Here is a 17,984-nt window from a genome sequence, read left to right as displayed (position 1 = left end):
TACATTTTATCTACTTTCACAATCTGAATTTCTCATTTTCTTTGGGAAAATGTTTTTCCATTACAAATCAGTTTCCAAACTCACCATTTATAAGCTAACAAAGCTCCAATAAAACTGCTGAACTTATCGAACTTTTAAGGTAAAGGATCATGTTTAGCTGAATTTATCACAAGATTGCTTCTGGGATTATTAAAATGCATTATTGGGAAAAACATAAAAGTAAAATACATTATTAGAAATCCTTCTATAAAGAGACCTACAAATCAATCAGCTTGCCCGCCTATTTTCAAATGGGTCCTGTCATAACTGCAACTTTTTCACCAGTTCTTTGCATTCTAAACCAGCTGAAACCAACTTTGTAGGGAACTTAGAAGCGCCACCCCACCCCCACTTCTTCCCCTTTATAGCCACTTTAAACAAAAATGTCCTTGTTAAAGAGATCTTTTTCTAGCTAACCACTTCTAGGGTCACCTTTTTTTTTAGTCTCAAAATTTGCATGGCTGCCCTTTTGACTTTGCCTCAATAGCTTCACACAGGCAAGCATTGCTCGAGGGAGGTTTGCTCCCTTAAAGATGACCTTAAGACTCGAGGTTTATTGGCTTTCTTGACCATAACAAAACCATACTTTAAACAGGCACACCAGCACAACCACGGCTTCAGGGTTTATTGTTGCTGCATAAATCTAAGTCAGGGCTAGAGAGGTGCTAGCGCCTTCCATGGTCATTAGAAACATTTTCCTGGACAAAGCGAATGCTCTGAGTCTTTAATCATCCTCCGAATCTGTACTGGTCCTTAACCCGCAGTTAAGGACCAGCAAACGCTAGAAGAAGAAGAACCCGCAGTGCGCGTTCGGGGCTGGAAACACACCTTCCTCTAGAGCTGCACGTCTGGCCACATCTGGACCCCGCAGGGCTCTTTCGGCGCCCCATTTATAGACAAACCCCGCGCAGGCGCAGTGGAGGCAGGAGGGACGCGGGCTGGGGGAGGCCCGCGGTGCATTTTATAGTGAGAAGCCGAAAAACCAAAATTTCCCAACTTGCTAAACCGATCGGCTTTCTATTCTATTTTATTTATTTTTTTACATTCTCACTGGGTTTTGCTTTCGTCTCATGCAGCTTCTCAGGGCCTCGCAGAAAAGCCCCTCGGGCTCCCGAGAACAGGAGTGAGCGAGTAGGCCGCTTTGATGAAACCTCCGCGCAGTCTTTCATCCATCCGGGTTGGAGGGCTTTCGAGAGGAAATAAAAAGGAGTAGTGGATGGGAACTCACAACACCACAGGAAAAAGCCATTTTAGTTCGTCTGGTTTCGCCTCCCCCCCCCCCAACATCGCGAGACCGGCCGCGAGAAAAGCGGAAGCGGTATGTGTACATCTGCGCATGCGCCTGACAGATTTTTTTTTTTTTTTTTTTTTAAAGGCGCGAAATAATTCAAAACTTTTTGCAGAGCTAGGAAGGTCCCAAGGTTTGCTCCTTGGGAAAGCTCGGTTGCTCTGGCCCGATGGAGTCCGCGCACCGCAGCGCGATTTCCCAGGCTGTGCAGTCACTGCACTGTGTCACTCTGTCCCTGCCTGCGAGCTCTGTAAGAGGAGGAGGCTCCGAGAAGTCATGGGAGGGCGGCCTGGGAGAGCAGACCGGGCTTTGAAAAGCCAACTCTGGAGTCAGGGAGACAGCACAATGGTTCTGCAAAAGACTCTCCTGCCCTGAGGCTCCGAGGTCCCAGGTTCAATTCCCCAGCACCACTATGAGCAGAACCTGAGCAGCGCTCTGATAAAAAGATAAAAAGCCAGACTTTGGAAAGCTGTCCATGGTGGCTAAGTAAGGGAATACATCTCAAGGGTTATGGTTTCTTGCACTGGCGACTAAGGAACATTTACAGTAAGTTCATGTAAGAGTGAAGGAAGATTGGAGAGATGAATGGTGATGGCAGACATAGGGCACAAGAAGTCTGCTGGCACTGGAGGACACTTTCTTCAAAACAGTGCTAAGCGAGTTTGGGGTGAAAGCATAATGGTTATGCAACAGACATCCCCCCCTTGAGACTCCCAGGTTCCCAGTTCAATCCTGGCTCCACCATAAGCCAGAACTGACTAGTGCTCTGGTAAGAAGCAAATAAGGGAGGAGAGAGAAAAAAGACTGTGGAGCACTGTATGCTTTTATTCAGGCAAAAGTGTCACTACCCCCAGTCTCCAATGTGGGAGGTAACATCTCAAAAGTCCCTAAGAGGGAATTCTGAAAGCCATCACTCAGTCTAAGGGGAGGACAATTATAGTAACAGGAGTTAGGAATCTGGGGACTCTCTTGAGAGAAGTGACTAACCCGACCTCTTTCTGTCTTAGGGGTGCGAGGGACACCTGCTGGAATGTTGGGTTCTGCCCTGCAACATCATAAAGGTAAGAGTTTACACCTGAAGTGCCCCTATCCAGTGTGTTTCCAACTTCCTGCCCTCTCCCTCCGGTTCCATTCCTTAGCCAGAATGAACATGGATTTCATGGAATGAGATGTGGGATTTAGCTCCCAAGTTATCAATACTTACGTTGCAAAAATAGCCCTTATTTTTTATTTTTTAAATTAAAAGAATGGGGGGGGGGCAGGTGGTAGCGCACATAGTGTGAAGCGCAAGGTTCAATGCAAGGATCCTGTTTCGAGTCCCCGGTTCCATACCTGCAGGGGGGTCGCTTCACAAGTGGTGAAGCAGGTCTGCAGGTGTCTTTCTTTCCCCGTCTTCCCCCGCTCTCTCAGTTTCTATACTATCCAACAACAGCAACAACAACAACAACACCCTGCAGGTAAGGACGTGGGGGCTTGAACCAGAGGTCCTTTTGCATTATAAACACATGTGATCTGCCAGCTGTACCATCACTCGGTCCTAAAAGTACTATTTTTTAAAAAAAAAATATATATATTTTTTAAATTTATTTTCCCTTGTTACCCTTGTTGTTTTTCATTGTTGTAGTAGTTTTTATTGTTGTTATTGATGTTGTTGTTCTTAGATAGGACAGAGAGAAATAGAGGAGGGGAAGACAGAAATGGGGAGAGAAAGACACCTATAGACCTGCTTCACCACCTGTGAAGCGACTCCCCTGCAGGTGTGGAGGGGGGGCGGGCTCGAACTGGGATCCTTATGCTGGTCCTTGTGCTTTGCACCAAGTGCACTTAACCCGCTGTGCTACTGCCCGACTCCCCCTAAAAGTACTACTTTATAGCTGCCGGTATCCAGATTCACTAGGTATTCCAGTCCATCTTAATATTGGCAGCAATTTTGTGCAATTTAATCAGTAATTTGTGCTTCTTTGTATAATGACTGGGAGTACCAGGCAGAGGAATGCTGGTGAAGTAGTTTTACTAGAATATGCAAAGTGACTTCTAGGTAAGCAGTATAGTTCATCTGTAAGAAGACCTACATTGGGGGTATGGTGGTAGCGCAGCAGGTTAAGCACACCTGGTGCAAAGCAATAGGACCAGAGTAAGCATCCTGGTTCAAGCCCCCAGCTCCCCACCTGCAGGGTAGTCAGCTTCACAGGTGAAGCAGGTCTACAGATGTCTGTCTTTCTTTCCTCCTCTCTATCTCCCCTCCTCTCTCGATTCCTCTCTTTCCTATCCAGCGACAACATCAGTGGCAACAATAACAATAATAACGACAACAACAAGGGTAACAAAATGGGAAAAATGGCCTCCAGGAGCAGTGGATTCATAGTGCAGGCACTTCTTCTTCTAGCGTTTGCCCTTCTTCCGTAGCCACTCAACAGCATCAGGTTGAGCTTGATGTAAAGTTTCGAGACCTTCTTTGAATCTGGAGAGGTGGCAGTCGTTGACTATGTGGGTCATAGTCTGTCTGTAGCCACAGGGGCAGTTCAGGTCGTCTCTGGCTCCCCAGCGATGGAACATAGCGGCGCACCGGCCATGGCCTGTTCGATAGCGATTGAGGAGGGCCCAATCATAACGTGCTAGGTCAAAGCCGGGTTGACGCTTGCAGGGGTCTGTGATGAGGTGTTTGTTCTTTACCTCAGCTGACTGCCAGCTCTGTTTCCAAGAGTCTGGAACAGAGAAGTTCAGTGTAGGCGTAGGGGACCAGATTGGGTGACAAGACGTCAAGCGTTGAACAGGGTGGGCGAAGATATCCGTGTATATTGGCAGGTCCGGTCGAGCGTAGATGTGGGAAATGAACTTAGATGATGCCGCATCCCGACGAATATCTGGCGGGGCGATGCTGCTAAGAACTGGCAGCCATGGAACCAGGTTGGAATGGATGGTTCCAGAAATTATCCTCATGGAGGAATATAATTTGGAATCGACCAAGTGGACATGGGGGCTACGGAACCATACTGGGGCACAGTATTCTGCAGTGGAATAGCATAATGCCAGAGATGATGATCGTAGTGTGGAAGCGCTCGTGCCCCATGAGGAGCTGGCCAGTCTTGCAATGATGTTATTCCTCGCGCCCACCGTTGCTGCAGTTTTTATGAGATGTTCGTGAAATGACAGGGTGCGATCGAGAGTAACGCCAAGATAGACTGGCTGGGCTTCATGCCGGATTCTCGTATCGCCAAGCTGCACATTAAGCTCACGCGAGGCCGAGGCATGGTGTAGATGGAAAACAGATGATACCGTTTTAGCAGTGCTAGAAATTAGTCGCCATTTTTTACAGTAATCAGATATCAGAGACATGTCTTTCGTGAGTGTTTCCTCGAGGATGTCGAACTTTGATGCCTGAGTTGCACAGCAGATGTCATCGGCATAGATGAACTTCCTTGAAGAAGTTTCTGGGAGGTCATTGATGTAAATATTAAACAGCGTAGGAGCCAGAACAGAGCCCTGGGGGAGGCCACTTGAGACAAGTCTCCATCTGCTAGACTTGTCACCCAGATGTACCCGGAATCTTCTGTTTTGGAGAAGAAATGATATAGTGTTGGCCACCCATGGAGGCAGGCATCTTGAGATCTTGACCAGGAGACCACGGTGCCAGACCGTGGCATAGGCTGCTGTGAGATCAACAAAGACAGCACCCGTCTTTAAATTCTTCTGGAATCCATTTTCAATGTAAGTTGAGAGGGCCAGGACTTGTTCGCAGGTAGAGCTTCCTGGGCGGAAACCAGCCTGGGCGGGTGATAGGAATTTCTCTGTAAGATGAGAAATACGTGACAGAAGCAGCCTCTCAAGGAGTTTGTAACACACGGAGAGGAGGGAAATTGGTCTATAGCTGGCGGCCAGTGTTGGGTCTTTCTTTGGTTTCAAAACCGCTATAATCTTCGCACAACTCCAAACTTTGGGCATAGACTCAGATTGCAAGATGTGGGACAGGAATGAAGCAAGCCACTTCTTTGCCGCGGGGCCCAGGTTAAGAATGAGTTCTGGGGTGATGTTATCATAGCCAGCAGCTGTTCCCGGTTTAACCCTCTTCAAAGCGTCTTCCAGTTCAGACAGTGTAAAGGGAGAGAGTTTTGGAGATGGACAAGATAACCGGAAGTGGGATGACCACTCATGGGAAATTTCTCTTTTCCAGACTGGGTCGATCTTAGCACGTCCAACTTGAGTTAGGTGACTGGCCACTGAGTTTGGAGATACGGGAGGATGGGAGACGGGAGGGGGTTGGCTACCGGCACCCAGTCTGTGAAGAAGCTTCCAGGCCTTCCTACTTGAGTGGGTGAAGTTCAGACTTTCTGTGAGTTGTTGCCAGTGGGCTTGGTGTGCTGCATCCAGGGAGGTAATGAGATGGTCAGCCACATCTGGGTCGCCCGACTCATCATACTGCTTTAGTAGTTGCTCGCATTCAGCATCAAGACAAGGCATATAGTTAGCACGTCTCCCACGAGGAATGGCTTGGGAAGCTGCTTTGAAGATGGCTTGGCGGAAGCGCCTGTAGGAATCTTCAGAGGGGATAGAGTTAATTGGAATTGCAGGAATAGATTTGTTGGTAAGATCACTGAACAGACGCCAATTTGCTTTCCGAAAGTTCCATCTTAATTTCTCCGAGCACAGAATCAGTGGGAGCTGGAGACCAATGTGGATGATAGCTGGGCGGTGATGACTGCGGGAAGATCTTGAGAACTTGTCTCGTAGCGGGAAAGGCTTGGCCGTTGACTGTGCTAATCTAGCACAGGTCGGGTGACGAGTCTTTATTCCATCTAGCACTGTGAAAAGAGCCTGGCTATTTGGGATCGTATAATAGGGAGAGGTCATTCGCTGAAGCCCAGTCGGCTAAGATAGAGCCGTCAGCACGAGTGGAGGAATATCCCCAGTCTTGGTGATGACTATTAAAGTCTCCAACGTAAACGGCTGGGTGATTCGGGCTAGGCAGGACCTCGTTATCCCATGAGGCACTGGGAGGCTTATATACGTTGACGAGCTGAATAGTTCCAACAGTAATGGAGTCGTAGAAGGTCGAAGAGGCCGTATGGTAAACGTCCGCAAGACACGATTTGGCATAGATGGCTCGGCCATGTTTAGGATGGAGATTATAGCATATTAAATCGAATCCACTGATGGTGAATCGAGCAGCTTCATCGACTGCTATATGTGTTTCTTGTAGGCAGATAACATCTGCCTGATGCTGTATCGCCAATTGACCAATAAGAACGCATTTGGCAAAGGACAGCCCCTCAACATTAAGTTGGAGGACTCGAAGAGCAGGACCAACAGCTTGGAAGCTGGCAGGAGCTGCTTGGTGCTGGCTTTGAAAGTGACTGGGATCCATGTGGATTCAGTCAGTTAGGAAGGATCATCAGTTTCCCCAATGAATGGGTACTCACGAGATGCACAACGGGAAGGTCCATCCAATGCATCTCAGTGCAGGCACTGAGCCCCAGCTATTACCCTGGATTAAGCTAGCAGTGATGGTAAAGGATCCAGGTGTTAATGTATAGAGTGGAAGCCCATTAATAAAGACTTAGGTGGGAGTTGGGCTGTAGTGCAGTGGGTTAAGTGCTGGTGGCACAAAATGCAAGGATTGGCATAAGGATCCTGATTTGAACCCCTGGCTCCCCACCTGCAGAGGAGTCGCTTCACAAACGGTGAAGCAGGTCTGCAGGTGTCTGTCTTTCTCTCCTGATCTGTCTTCCCCTCCTCTCTCCATTTCTGTCTGTCCTATCCAAAAACAACACCAATAATAATTACTACAACAATAAAACAACAAGGACAACAGAAGGGAATAAATAAATATTAAAAAAATAATAAAGACCCAGGCATAGTAGTTCCCTGTGGAGGAGATCTCGCTGGGGCCCTTCACTTCCTTTTGGCAGCCTGAAGTTGAGCCTTGTAGCTGGCCTATCTGTATGTGTATAATTTATGGGAAGAGATTGCAGGGAAAATGTGTGAATGTAGGGGTTGGACAGTGGTACACCTGGTAGAGTGTACACATTAACATATTCTAGGATCCTGGTTTAAGCCCCTGGTCCCCACTTGCAGGAGTGAAGCTTCATGAGCAGTGAAGCAGTGAATAATGAAGCACTATTGCAGGTGTCTGTCTTTCTCTCTCTTTTGTCTCCACCTTCCCTCTCAATTTCTTTTTGCCTGTATCCAAGAAAGAAGAAAAAAAAAAAGTGTGTTGATGTTGTTGTTATTGTTGGTGATGGTGGTGATGTTTTCTGGGATATGTGTTGGACTCCTCCAGAGCCACAACTATAACCCTGTTGGCAATCAAAAGGGAAAAAAAGAGTGGAGAGGTAACATAATGCTTATTCAAAAAGTCTTTCAGGCCTGGTACACCAAAATCCCCAGGTTCAATCACCAGCACTACTATAACCAGAGTTGAACTGTACTCTGGTAGAAGAGGGAAGAAAAGAACGAAAATGAAAAATGTATGGATGCAGTGTATAGTAACTAACTAAAAAAGACTCCAGACATGGGTTTGGCTCAGGGTTTAAACAAATGGAACAAATGGTAGGTTTCGTACATAGCAGTTATTTAGCAACAGCAAAATAAGCAGTGAGGCAGAGATCCCAGCTAGTCATAATGCTGAAGAACCATGCGTCTTTTTTTTTTTTTTTTGTGACTTAATATGATTGACATGATGATGGTACCAGAGTTCATATCCCATTCCCTTCCATTGGAAGCTTCCCTATTCTTTCTTTCTTTTCTTTTTTTTTTTTTGCCTCCAGGGTTATTGCTGGGGCTCAGTGCCTGCACCATGAATCCACTGCTCCTGGAGGCCATTTTCCCCCCTTTTGTTGCCCTTGTTGTTGTAGTTATTATGGTTATTTTTGATGTTGTTTGTTGTTGGATAGGACAGAGAGAAATGGAGAGAGGAGGGGAAGACAGAGAGGCGGAGAGAAAGATAGACACCTGCAGACCTGCTTCACTGCCTGTGAAGTGACTCCCCTTCAGGTGGGGAGCCGGGGGCTCGAATCAGGATCCTTACTCCAGGCGTGCACTTAACCTGCTGAACCACCACCCGACCCCCGGGAGCCTCCCTATTCTTTATCCCTCTGGGAGTATGGACCAAATATTTCTATGTGGTGCAGAATGTGGAAGGTCTATAATTGCTTTTCTGCTGGACATGAGCATTGGCAGATCAATCCATACTCCCAGCCTGTTTCTGTCTTTCCCTAGTGGGGCAGGGCTCTAGGGAGGTGGGGTTCCAGGAAACATTGGTAAAGTCATCTGCCCAAGGAAGGCAGGTTGGCTTCATGGTAGCATCTGCAACTAGGTGGTTGAAAAGCATTAAGAGATAAAGCAGAACAAATAGTTTCTGGAACCTAAAAGTAAGAACATAGTAGATGAAATTTGGAGTCTTCATGTTGGAAGGAACTAGGAAGTCTATTTTAGGTATATTCCAAGGGGCCCATGACTCTACTAATTTTTGCCTGAGCAACAGGATTGTTGTTCTTATATTTTTTCTTTTCTTTTAAAAAATATTCATTTATTCCCTTTTGTTGCCCATGTTGTTGTTTTATTGTTGTCGTTGTTGTTGGATAGGACAGAGAGAAATGGAGAGAGGAGGGGAAGACAGGGGGAGAAAAAGATAGACACCTGTAGACCTGCTTCACCGAATGTGAAGTGACTCCCCTGTAGGTGGGGAGCTGGGCGTTTGAACCAGGAACCTTAAGCGGGTCCTTGAGCTTTATGCCATGTGCGCTTAACCCACTGCTACCACCTGATTCCCAGGATTGTTGTTCTTTACAAGAAGAACTGGAGTACTGCTGAAAGACTGCATAAGTCAGTAGCATTGAACTTGGTATGTAGCATGTGATCAACAAGTGAAGTTTTTTCCCTGGGTCTCCTACCACATCTGTGCATGCTAAGGATGCAGCAAATTGTGAACAATTTCTCTTTCTCTCTCTCTGCAAGGATTTTCATTGGATCTTTGCACATGCATGATTCCACTGCTCCCCACAGATGCCCCTACCTTTTTGTAATAGACACTGAGAAACAGAGAAGGAGAGACACCTTGCTTCACCACTTGTGGCACTTCCCCTTAGCCCAGTGGTCTCTTGTGGTGACTGAGAGCTCAAACCTGGGTCCTCACTCATGGTAAAGTGTGTGTTCTACCACGTGAGTTATCTGCCAGCCCCTGGGAGTACTGTCTGTAGCACAGATCTGTGTTTAGAACTCTGTCTGCACATTAGAATCATCTAATGCACTTAACCAAAATTCTTAAGCCCAGTGACGGGAAGTCAGGTCAACTGATAGATCTCAGGGCTTGTGTGCCTGCAGCTCCTGGTTCAATTCCAGGTGTTGCATGTGCCAGAGTGTGCTCTGGATTTCCTGTCTGTCTGTCTTTGTCTCTGTCTCTGTCTCTCTCTTTCTCTTTCTCTCATCAAAATGCTATTGAAGTGGTCTCACAGAGAGAGTGTCAAGTGTAAACTATGTTGCACTAAGTTAGTACCCAAGTCATGCTGGCTCAGTAAGCTGGAACATTGTGGTTGAGTACTTTTTTTCCCCCCTGCAACAAGGATTATTACTGGTGCTTGGTGCTTGCATGGTAACTCTGTTGTACCCAGTGATCTCCCTGCCCTCTGCCCCCCCTTTTTACCATTATATAAAGACAGATAAATAGAGGGAGAGACAAAGAGAGAGCAAGAGAGATACCTGTAATACTACTTCACTGCTCATGAAGCTTACTCCATGCCCTAGACTCGAACCTAGTCCTCATGCATGATAGATAATGTGCACTCTCTACACCATTTGGTAGCACTGCTTGGCCCCCATTCTTTTTTTCTTAGATAGATGATGAGATATAGTGATAACTAGAGAGGAATAAAGACAGAGAGAGTAGGAGACACCACAGCACCACCCCACTGCTTGTGAAGCTTACCCATGCAGACACTCCCATATAGTGTCCTGGAACTTGTACCTATTGGGCGGTTATATATAGGGTCACCTGGGTGCCAGCTATACTTAGCTGACTTGTGACCTTTAGAGAAGTAGAACGAACGTTGTTCATTTGTCTGTTCCTTGGTCTGCCCCTTGCCCCTCTGCTTTTGCTTTAGGCTAGGATTTTCATTCAGTTCTTCTCTTGCAGTCACCTAGATCCTTGTGCATGGGAACCTATGAGCTCTGCTGGTGAACCACCACCATTTAGCCCCCAGGCCTTGCATTTCAGGTCCTGGAGGTATATGGATGACTTGGATGGCATCTCTCCCTACATGGACTCCGTGCTCTATGCTTTGTGCACGGTTAAGAAGTGACAAGTGAGGGAGTCAGGCAGTAGCGCAGCGGGTTAAACGCAGGTGGTGCAAAGTGCAAGGACCGGCATCAGGATCCCAGTTTGAGCCCCTCGCTCCCCACCTGCAGGGGAGTCACTTCACGAGCGGTGACACAGGTCTGTGGGTGTCTTTCTCTCCCCATCTCTGACTTCCCCTCTTCTCTCCATTTTTGTCCTATCCAACAATGATGACATCAACAATAACAACAATAATTACAATAATAAAACAACAAGGACAACAAAAGGGAATAAATACAATAATATTAAAAAAAAAAAAGAAGTGACAAGTACGAAAATCAAAATCCTGGCCTCAAAAGGAATATTTGAGTAATTGATTTTGGAGGAGGTGGTTAGGTGGTGGTTGTGGAGGGAACAGTAAAAGGAAAATTAGAACCTGAAGTCAGCAGGAAGTGACAGAGGGGCAGGTGTTCCCAAGGAGGAGAAAGCAGAAGAAACAGTATCAAGTCTAGGTCCCTGGGGCATGAAGCATGGTGTGAATGTTAGAGAACTCAGTGGGGGAGGATGTGCTTATCCAGGTGGTTGGTGGCAGCAGAGGGGACCTGGAGCTCCAGGGTCCTGAGAAGAAACTGTTGGCAGGTTCACCGAGAGGGAGTGAGTGCAGTTTGAAAGACGTGCACACAGAGGTGCTGGTCATCCTCCCCCTCCCCCCCATCATTCACTTTCCTCCTCTCCTCACCCTGCTCTTTGTTAAGAGGGCAGAGAAAAGAGTGAAGGTTTTATTGAACCTGAGTCCATACACCTGGCAATCCATGCATTTAACTGGGTGCACCACCGCCTGGCCCTTTTTTTCCCTTTTTGTATGTGTGCCACTGTGTTTGGTTCAACCATTTGAAGGTAACTTGCATTCATCCTCACACTTTATCCTGAAGTTGTTCAGCAGCTCCTAAGAATAAGAAAATTATCCTGTAGTGGGGCATCTGGATCACTGGGTAGAGAACATATTTGCAACCCTGAGGTCCCAGGTTCAATTCTCAGCAGTGTATGACCAGTTCAGTACTCTCTTCCTTTCTCCCTCTATTCCCCCACATTCTTCCCTCCCTCTATTCATAATGGTTATGCAAAGACTCATACCCGAGGGTCCAAATTCTAGGTTCAGTCCCCCATACCACCATATGCCAGAACTGAGCAGTGCTCTGGTAAAAATAAATAAAATTAGCTATCAAAAATAGTTATAAACTACAGCTCCTTTCTTTTTTATTATTTAGTAATAGAGGCAGAGTGAAGTTGAGAGGAGAGAGAGAGAGTGAGAGAGAAGGACACCTGCAACCCTGCTTCACCTCTCATGAAGCTTTCCTCCTGCAGATGGGTGTTGGTATGCTTCTAATTCTGCTTCTAAAAACCCCTTCTGTTTCATTTGGTTTAATCCCCCCTGCTTAACACTGCAATCTATTTACATAACCACTGTATTCTATTTACATAACCACTGCATGGCATTGGTTTAATCCCCACTGGTTCATGATGTGTTTTTGCTCTGCCCCCTCTCCTTGTCACATCCTGATTTTCACCAGTCACTTTTCTCTCCATCCTCTCTACGTCACATCCTGTTTACACCCTACTTGGCAAGTATATATAAAGACAGCATTGTTAGTTTTAGTTGGTAGTGTTAGTTTAGTCTAGCTCGGCTTAGATTGTGCTGCGTTCAGCATGAATAAAGAGATACTGCCTACAGCTCAACCATGAGTCCCGTGTCATCTGTCTCCTCTCGCGAAGCCAGCCCAACATAATGGCACCCTGAAACAGGGACTGGCACCCACATAGGACCTAACCCGCCCATCTCCCAGATAAGTAAACTTGGCTACCCTTCCGCCATGGGTTGTCTTTCTACTTATGAAGAGGTTTGCCAAAGCCTCTACTGTTTCATCATGAGACAGTTACTCTGTCTCTGGAACATTTTGCTCTGGGCCACACTTTGTTTCCCTGACTGGGAACTTTGGTTTCTTGTGACCCTAATCATAGAGCTTGGGAGATGCACAGAGATATCTCCTTGGACTTTCTGGATTCCCTCGCCCATGTTTCCCGAGGAAAAGGACTACATTTTGCTCTGGGCCACAATTTGGTTCTTTATGACCATGATCGTAGACCTTGGGATATGTACGGAGATTTCCCCTGGGACTTTCTGGACTTCTCGCATGTTTCCCATGGAGAAGGACTACTTTAATTTGAGGAGCATTCTCATGTACCCTGGCAGTCCCCAAGAATGGAGACACGTGGTTAGTTCTACTCTACTGATTGGATTTTTTCTTCGATGGGAAGACACTTTTAAAAATGGGTGCCTACAATCCTGCAGGAACAGTCAGAAGCACCCTAAATGGAATTTCAAGGAGCTTTTTGGACTAAGACGCCCTCCGGGGACTCATGATGCTACATGGTGAGATCTGGATAATCTGGTTCAAGTTGCATTTCATAAGAGAGTGATTTGAATGACTGAATTTTTGTATGACATTAACTTAAAAAAAATGCTAGACGCAGCCATGATTTCTAGAGACATCCAGAAACAATCCAAAAAATTGTTTTTTCCTCCTTTGATTTCTTTTTTTACGTCTTGGCATAAATCTGAAATGTTTAATCCTGAAAACTGTATGAGTTATGGGTGGGGCAGATAGTGCATTGATTATGTTAATGATTCCCATGCCTGAGGCTTCTAACCGTAGTTCTTCTGTTTACCTTTCCACATTTTATTGAGTTTAAACTGTTTAAACAACCTTAAAATCATACTAGAAAGGACTTCCAATTATAATGAAGTTATCAATTATAGTAAACTAATCTGCTACAAGTTTTGTTTGACAAGTAAGTGAATTTCAGCTGTCAAGTCTTCACATGAAAAAGCATCTACTCAAATGGAATGTCTTGAAATCCATTTGGACCCCTGTTCTCTGACATCGCCCACAAGATAGAATGACTACAACACACCCCCTGAAACCAATGATGTGACCTGGCACGACCTGAAGAAACAGATTCACAGACTCCAAAGCTCACTCTACAGAAAAGCAGAATTCCGGTGGCTGACATTTCCCATTGAGACAGACGTGCACCATTTCATCCCCTGGCATTTTCTTCTGTGGTCATTTACTTTGGACTGACACTTCCATCGGACTTACTGGTACACGCTGCTGGGTTTCTCAAAGACTGACTTCAGCCAGCTGCCTTGGAACTTTATAGGCCATGTTCCTTGCCTGCAGGCTCTGTCCCTAGAGACAGGAAACTTATCCTCCTTACTAGGTTCTGCCCAGAGAGGCAATAAATGCCCTTTGAGGCAAGAGATGCCCACAGAGGCATGAAGCGCCCCCAGAGGCAATAGATGCCCCCAGAGGCAAAAAATGCCCTTTCGCCTGCTAGGCCTTGCCCTTTGAAGCAGTAAACGCCCCCCTCAGGCCTCCCCTTGGCATCACACTGGTTCTTGCTGCTCGCCTATTTTGTTTTCCATGTCATATGCCAGTTCTTTTGAAAATGCCTGTACGATATAGGTTTCTGTTCACCCCACAATCCTGATACTATGGCCACTAGTTAAAAAGAAAGGGGGAATTGTTGGTATGCTTCTAATTCTGCTTCTAAAAACCCCTTCTGTTTCATTTGGTTTAATCCCCCCTGCTTAACACTGCAATCTATTTACATAACCACTGTATTCTATTTACATAACCACTGCATGGCATTGGTTTAATCCCCACTGGTTCATGATGTGTTTTTGCTCTGCCCCATCTCCCTGTCACATCCTGATTTTCACCAGTCACTTTTCTCTCCACCCTCTCTACGTCACATCCTGTTTACACCCTACTTGGCAAGTATATATAAAGACAGCATTGTTAGTTTTAGTTGGTAGTGTTAGTTTAGTCTAGCTCGGCTTAGATTGTGCTGCGTTCAGCATGAATAAAGAGATACTGCCTACAGCTCAACCATGAGTCCCAGGTCGTCTGTCTCCTCTCGCAAAGCCAGCCCGACAGATGGGGACTAGGGGCTTGAACCTGTGTTCTTGTGCAATGTAATATGTGAGCTTAACCAGGTGCGCCACCACCTGGACCCTACAGTTCCTTTCTTTCACCAATGTAAATCACAGTTCTATAATAACATCTTCTATCCAGTTCACAACTTGAATGTCCCCTCTCTAGCTGTCCCCACATGATGGTCTAGTTCCTGGCCCCTTGTAGCTATTTTATTCTGACATTCTTTTCCTCCCTAGCTAATATTTATTTATTTATTTATTTATTTATTTATTTATTTTTACTATCTTTATTGGATAGAGACAGTCAGAAATCAAGAGGAAAGGGGAGATAGAGGGGAAGAGAGACAGAGTCACCTGCAGCCCTGCTTCACCAGTCAAGGTTTTCCCCCTGCAGGTGGGAACTGGGGGCTTAAACCTAGGTCCTTGTGCATTGTAACGTGCTCTCAAGCAGGTGCAGCACCACCTGCCCCACTCCCCCCCTTTTTTTCCCCACAGAGTTATGGCTGGCCTCAGTGCTGGCACTACAAATCCACTGCTCCTGGCAGCCCTTTCCTCCCTCCCTCCCTCCCTTCCTTCCTTCCTTCCTTCCTTCCTTCCTTCCTTCCTTCCTTTCTGTTTCACAGGACAGGACAGAGAGAAATTGAGAGGGGATTGGGAGACAGAAGGAGAGAGAGAGAGAAAGAGACCTGCTTCACCACTCGTGAAGCTTCCCTTCTGCAGGTGGGAACTAGGGGCTTGAGCCCAGATCCTTGTGCATGGCAGTGTGTGATTAACAGGGTGCACCGTTACCTGGCCTCCCCTAGCCATCATCTTATCAAATTACATACCTTGCAATTGGTTGTCCTTAACCTCTGAGTCTGTGGCCACATCCCTTTGAAATAGCATGCCTTTTTATTTCCTGCTGTTGACTATTGATTCCAGAAATATTTCTCTTGTGAAATATTCTTTATTCCCAGTTTGGGTGATCATTTCCTCACAGTACCTCCTCAGTTATATATCTTTGTTCTGTATGCTTAGGGGACAGACAGGCAGAGAGAGGAGAGGAGCAAGACCAAAGCAAGCCTTCCTCATCCATGGAGCTCCCCTGGTGCTATCCATGGTGCTCTCATAGGGTTCTGGGGATCAAACCAAGGGTCTCACAGATGGCAAGGCATGCCCTCTGCCTGCTGAGATATCTCCCAATTCCTCTTCCCCCTTTTTAATTAGACATTATGAGTTGAGATTTGATTCAGGTTAAACATTTTCAGAAACCAAAAGTGTTGGTTTGGGCACATCCCTCAGGTCAGTCACATAATTTCAGGTCGTCCTGCTATTAATGATACTATTTTTGATGACTAGATTAAAGTAGTTTGCTTCCACCCCCATCTTTGAGAAAGGGCACATTTGCTTGCCAGCATGTTTCATCTGATGGTTTGAATACCCCCTTGTGGTCTTTGTGTGGATCAGTCATTTCCTGGAAGGATGCAGAAACACTGTGTTAACTATTACCTTTCTGCATTTTCTAGCTGTCATTTTTTTTTCCTGGGCCTCAGGCACTTTATTGGGTAGCACTGTGTCTCTCACAGGCTGTCATTCTTTTGTAAAGAAGAGCTTTCTTGTGGTCCAGGAGGTGGCACATTGGCTAAGCAACTAGACTCTCAAGCATGAGGTCCTGAGTTCAATCCCTGGCAGCACATGTACCAGAGTTATGTCTGGCTCTTTTTCTCTCTCCTCCTATCTTTCTCATTAATAAAATAAATAAAATCTTAAAAAAAAAAAAGAAGAAGAAGAGGTTTCTTTTAAGAAAACGATCTTAAGGATGGAGCCCAAAAGGTACACTGGGTTAAGTGCACGTAGTATGAAGCGCAAGGACCTGTGCAAAGATCCCAGTTTTTTTTTCTTTTTTTATTTAAGAAAGGATTAATTAACAAAACCATAGGGTAGGAGGGGCACAACTCCACACAATTCCCACCGCCCAATCTCCATATCCCACCCCCTCCCCTGATAGCTTTCCTATTCTCTATCCCTCTGGGAGCATGGACCCAGGGTCATTGAGGGTTGCAGAAGGTGGAAGGTCTGGCTTCTGTAATTGCTTCCCCGCTGAACATGGGCGTTGACTGGTCGGTCCATACTCCCAGTCTGCCTCTCTCTTTCCCTAGTAGGGTGGGGCTCTGGGGAAGCTGAGCTCCAGGACACATTGGTGGGGTCTTCAATCCAGGGAAGTCTGGCCGGCATCCTGATGGCATCTGGAACCTGGTGACTGAAAAGAGAGTTAACATACAAAGCCAAACAAATTGTTGAGCAATCCTGGACCCAAAGCTTGGAAAAGTGGAGAGGAAGTATTAGGGAGGTACTCACTGCAAACTCTAGTGTACTTCTGCTTTCTTACTTTGGTGCCATACTCCAAACTCAGTCAATTTCTGCTTTGCGTTTCTACTTCTTTTTTTTTTTTTTTTTACATGCATAACATTCCCCAGATTCCCATTTAACAATACAACCCCCACTATTTAATTCATCATTTTTCATGGACCTGTATTCTCCCCACCCACCCACCCACCCCAGAGTCTTTTACTTTGGTGTAATACTCCAATTCCATTTCAGGTTCGACTTGTGTTTTCTTTTCTAATCTTGTTTTTCAACTTCGGCCTGAGAGTGAGATCATCCCGTATTCATCCTTCTGTTTCTGACTTATTTCACTCAACATGATTTTTTCAAGGTCCATCCAAGATCGGCTGAAAACGGTGAAGTCACCATTTTTTACAGCTGAGTAGTATTCCATTGTGTATATATACCACAACTTGCTCAGCCACTCATCTGTTGTTGGACACCTGGCTTGCTTCCAGGTTTTGGCTATTACAAATTGTGCTGCCAAGAACATATGTGTACACAGATCTTTTTGGATGGATGTGTTGGGTTCCTTAGGATATATCCTCAGGAGGGGAATTGCAGGGTCATAGGGTAGGTCCATTTCTAGCCTTCTGAGAGTTCTCCAGACTGTTCTCCACAGAGGTTGGACCAATTGACATTCCCACCAGCAGTGCAGGAGGGTTCCTTTGACCCCACACCCTCTCCAGCATTTGCTGCTGTTACCTTTTCTGATGTGTGACATTCTCACAGGAGTGAAGTGATATCTCATTGTTGTCTTGATTTGCATTTCTCTGACAATCAGAGACTTGGAGCATTTTTTCATGTGTTTCTCGGCCTTTTGGATCTCTTCTGTGGTGAATATTCTGTCCAAGTCCTCCCCCCATTTTTGGATGGGGTTATTTGTTGTCTTGTTGTTGAGTCTGGCAAGCTCTTTATATATGTTGGTTATTAAACTCTTATCTGATGTGTGGCATGTAAAGATCTTCTCCCATTCTGTGAGGGGTCTCTTGATTTGGGTAGTGGTTTCTTTTGCTGTGAAGAAG

At 45.9% G+C, this 17,984-nt stretch overlaps 1 protein-coding gene across 4 annotated transcripts in view; it reads left to right on the top strand.

Moving 5' to 3' along the window:
* The first annotated feature begins 1,044 nt into the window (after positions 1-1,044).
* GPR19 (G protein-coupled receptor 19) overlaps positions 1,045-17,984 on the top strand; it is a 42,680-nt gene continuing 25,740 nt past the window's right edge. The window contains exons 1-2 of one of the 4 annotated variants that reach the window (XM_060194411.1): positions 1,045-1,577; positions 2,335-2,388. The gene's annotated coding sequence lies outside the window, so the exon portion shown is untranslated. Of the gene's footprint in view, positions 1,884-2,334; positions 2,389-17,984 lie in introns of all 4 variants that reach the window. The other 3 variants (XM_060194410.1, XM_060194409.1, XM_060194408.1) reach the window with 3 other exon arrangements.

Source organism: Erinaceus europaeus, chromosome 7, assembly GCF_950295315.1.
Source record: "Erinaceus europaeus chromosome 7, mEriEur2.1, whole genome shotgun sequence".
In the NCBI taxonomy this organism is placed as follows: Eukaryota; Metazoa; Chordata; class Mammalia; order Eulipotyphla; family Erinaceidae; genus Erinaceus; species Erinaceus europaeus.
This window is presented reverse-complemented; position numbering and strand designations above follow the sequence as displayed.